The sequence below is a fragment of the Dipodomys spectabilis genome, unplaced genomic scaffold (genome assembly GCF_019054845.1).
Source record: "Dipodomys spectabilis isolate Male_0828 unplaced genomic scaffold, ASM1905484v1 ptg000147l, whole genome shotgun sequence".
Taxonomy (NCBI): Eukaryota; Metazoa; Chordata; class Mammalia; order Rodentia; family Heteromyidae; genus Dipodomys; species Dipodomys spectabilis.
In genome coordinates, this window is record NW_024870824.1 from 21431189 (window position 1) to 21435505 (window position 4317).

A 4317-nucleotide genomic window follows, 5' to 3' on the forward strand; every position below is an offset into this window, starting at 1 on the left:
TGCTTGACTCAGACATATACTAGATATTGTAAATAAGAGAAACCATGTAAGGCCAGTCTTGTCCCCTGTATCCTCATATTGTACATTACAACTCTATATCGGTTCATCCTATATATGTACTATCTTCTACATTGTGACCTAAATGCAGCAATTCCACATTGCTTTACTTTTTAAAAATTTCTCTCTTAATATTTGATGTTGATGTGTGTGTGTGTGTGTATTTACAAAGATCAGAAGACAATATTTTTCTTCATTTAGAATACATCTTTCAGTTCATTGTAAGTTGTGGCTAATGGGAGAAGTCTCTTGCTATTTTAAGGATGAAACAGAAAAAGGTATTCGTGCATGTACCACAGTTGCTTTATTAGTCTGTAGTTGAACACTGAACTTCGATTTATATCTTGGCTGTTGTTGTGAATGATAAGTACAATGGACTGCAGATATATTTGAGTTACTCATAGAGAAATAATCACATGATTGGTGGGGCAGATGATATTTCAACATTGGAGTTCTTTAGAAAGCTGCGTATTACTTTCTACAAGGAGAATACTAACCTGCATTTTGTTGAAGAGTGTAGAAAATTTCCTTTTCTCCACACTTTCAGCATTATTACCTTTGTTAAAAGGTAATAAAGGGCAGGTTTTTATTATCTTCAGTACTCCAGACTGGCCTTAGACTTAAATCCAACCTCCTAAGTGCTTGGAATTAAAAGCCTTTACCACCACACCCGATTCCTTTCATTTTTTTGATAAAAGTTACAATAATTATGAAGTAGTATCAAAGTAATTTTGAGTTACATTTCTCTAATGACTTCTGCTCAAAAAGAATTAAACCAGCATAGAAGTGGTATTAAAGAACTTTGTAAACCCACTGGAAATTTTCAGGGCTTTAAGGAGAACATGTCGATTCAGAACTTTTGTCCACTTTTAATCAAGTTTCTTGTTAATCTCATTTTCAATCTTTCTATACAAAATCAATAATTAATTCAAGGTATTAGAAAGGAACAATATTAAGCAACTCCTAACATTTTCAATTTTAAATAACATGATATTGCTTAATGATTTTCTGTTCATGCTTGAGACTATATAACTCACTTTAGTCAGACCTTTTACAAGGCTGTATGCATTTTATTTATTTCACATTGATTGTTCTTTCCAAAGACTACGTGTCTAATTTCCTTGTTTTCTTTCAGTCTCAAGTAGTTCAGATGTCAAATGAAGAATAAATGGACAGAAGCAAACAAAAAATAATACATTTCCCCTCATCTGATGATGCCTTTACAAGAATGAGGAAAGAGTTCATCCAAGGACTTATGATAGGATTTCAAAAAGAGAATCCATTCTTCTAAGTCTTTCTTAAGTTTGCAATGTAACTTAAATGATGTAAAACACAATATAATGCTCAGATACTTTTATGTTTTATCAGTTTTGAACATTTTCATATGGACTTCACCTCAGTCTACAACATTCCTTCATTATTTTGTCCTGATATTTTTACAATATCAAGACATAAGATAACAAGTTTGATTTACAGCATGAGAAATAATCCACCTGGCTTCCTTGGAAAAAGAGCATGATCAATAGATAACATTACTTCTGTTTGCTCACTATATGCAATGGTTGCTGTAATACTTATTGCATTCTTTTTAGTATTTAAAAAAAACTGCTGGCTAAACTCAAAACTCATTCATGGAGGTTTATGTTAAGTATTTCACAAGTTTTATTTTCCTTAATTCTTAAGATAACATTTTCTATAATGCTAATGTTATTACCATTTTAGTGTTAGGAAAAATTGTAAGTAAAGGCAGTAAGTGCATGGCCCAAACATACACTATGAGGAAGGAAATGAGTCAGTTTCCAAAAGTCTTTCAGCAATACACAAAAGGTTGGTAAAATCTCTCCATTCTCTTACACTCTATTCAATGTTCATATTGTCCATAGCAATTATTGCTTAAGGTGATTGTTTTCTGTTACATTTTGTCTTCAACACAGTGTTGGTGACATTGGGTTATCATGCACAGAGCTGAGCTTATAAAAGAGACAAATATATTCTGTCCCATTTTTCCAGGATCCATTTTACAAAGTACTAAACTTTAAATATCATCACTTAATTTCTTAAGAATCCAAAAAACGAAAAAAATTCACAAATAATAACTCCAAAATGCTTTAAAAGTAGGAGATGATAAAAGAGGCCCCCGTGAAGTAAACTTTCTTCTACTTTTAAAATTATTCTGAAAGCCTTGTGCTGGTTGGTCACAACTGTAATCCTAACTACTCGGCATATTTACTCAGGAGCCAGAGATCTGTGGATAACAGTGGAAGCCAATCAGGGCAAAATACATTCATGAGATTATTTTTCAAAAATTTCAATGAGCTAGCAAAGGGCCAGGAATGGAGATGTAGCTCATATAGTAGCTCATCAATCTAGAGAGGAAAGGCCTAGCAAGACTTTTAAGCCCATTTTTCAAACTGTGAGCACACCAACATACATGCAAGTGCATGAGAACACGTGCACGTGCACACACACATTCATTCAAAATGCCTTCATATCAGTGTTTTGCATTAATTTCTTTGTTAACCATATTATCTGAGTAAAATAAAAGAAATAAACTCTTTCATCTCAGAACATTTTCATATTTTTTATTTTAAAAATACTGTACAGAGAGGTCACATTTACATGAGCAAGTAATGAGTACATTTCCTAACAAGCATTGTTACCTCCTCCTTTATTTTCCCTCTACCGTCCCTTCCCGCTAACCTCTACAAGTACACTCCCCTCCCCCGTTCCCCTGCCTAAATCGTAAAGTTCAGTTTTCAACATAGTGTCTTGTGCATCTCATTGTTACAATGGGTCAACCTGAATCCCTATTTCAGCATTTTGTTTTTTCCTTCCCCTCCCCAAATTACAGGAGCTTATATACAAGAGGTGGGCACACCAAATTCAAATACAGTGAAAACAGGGGTTATAGCATGGAGGAGGAACATATAAAGAAACAAATAATCACATAGCCTGTTATAAGTACGTTAGAACAATAGCAATAAAGAAAAAAAAAACACTTGTGTTCCTATTTGGGGATTGATTTCCATTAACAACATCTTATCTGGTCATATGTGTATAGATTTTGACCTTTTCTGCTTATCCCAGACATATATTAGCTATTAAAAATTAGGGAAACTCTGGGACCTATGTTTCTTTGGACTTGGCTTACTTCACTTAACAATTACTTTTTCCAAGTCTTTCCGTTTTCTAACAAATTGGGCAATGCCATTCTTTCTTATGGAGGCATAGAATTTCATTGGTATAAATAGTACAATTTCTTGATCTATTTATCTGATGAGGGGCATCGGGGTTGGTCTTATATCTTAGCTATCTTAAACAATACTGCAATAAATATAATTGTGCTGGTAGTTTTAGTACCGTCTTGTTTGTGATCTTTTGGGTAAATGCCCAAATGTGGGATTGCTGTGTCATAGGGGAGTTCTATGTGGAGTCTTGGAGGAACCTCCATAATACTTTCCAAAGTGGTTGAACAAGTTTACACTCCCACCAAGAGTGCAGTACAGTTCCCTTGTGGTCACATACCCTCCAGCATCTGTTGTTGTAAAAGTATGGAATGGTACAGGAATTTGCCTGTCATACTTGCGCAGGGGCAATTCAAATCTTCTCTGTATCGTTCCAATGTTAGAGTACGTGATGCTGAATAGAGCATAGAACATGTTTTATACATAAAGTGTAATTGATTTTCTTAAACTAGACAATTCAACAAAAAGTAAGTTTAAAACAATTTTCATGAAATTTTAGAGCCATGTACTTCTTACATAAGCACACATTTAAGAATAAAGTCAAGAATGACATGTCAAAAACAAAATAATTCCAGATATTTATTGTTCAAGAGATGTGTAGGTGGAGGAATTCAATTATTCTATACAAGGCACCTGTGATAATGAACACTGCAGCAGGTGTTAAGTTTTGTTAAAAGTTTTAATGGTTTAAATATATTTAATTTTGGGAATTTGCTTATATATGCTAAAGCTAGGACTGTTTGGCAGGTAATAAAACTTTTCGATAAAGTATTTAAGATGTATGTTAACAGACATATGCTACTATGTATGTATATTTCAGAGTTTATAGAAACATTACTAATGAGAAGTTGCCAAGTCTTTGTGTAAAGGAGCAGAATAAAGAGTTAAGACTTTGTTAACTACACAGTTTCTGTTAAAACTATAAGGCTTCCTTATTTTATTTTATGTTTTTTAATTTTTTGGGGGTCCAGTCGCGGGGCCTGAACTATGGGCCTGGGCACTCTCCCTCAGCTCT

General features: G+C 33.8%; 1 non-coding gene across 1 annotated transcript; it reads right to left on the reverse strand.

Moving 5' to 3' along the window:
* Nucleotides 1–3602: 3602 nt before the first annotated feature.
* Nucleotides 3603–3709, reverse strand: LOC122118269. Its single transcript, XR_006149309.1, has one exon. It is a non-coding gene; the product is annotated as a U6 spliceosomal RNA (small nuclear RNA).
* Between the last annotated feature and the right edge of the window lie 608 nt (nucleotides 3710–4317).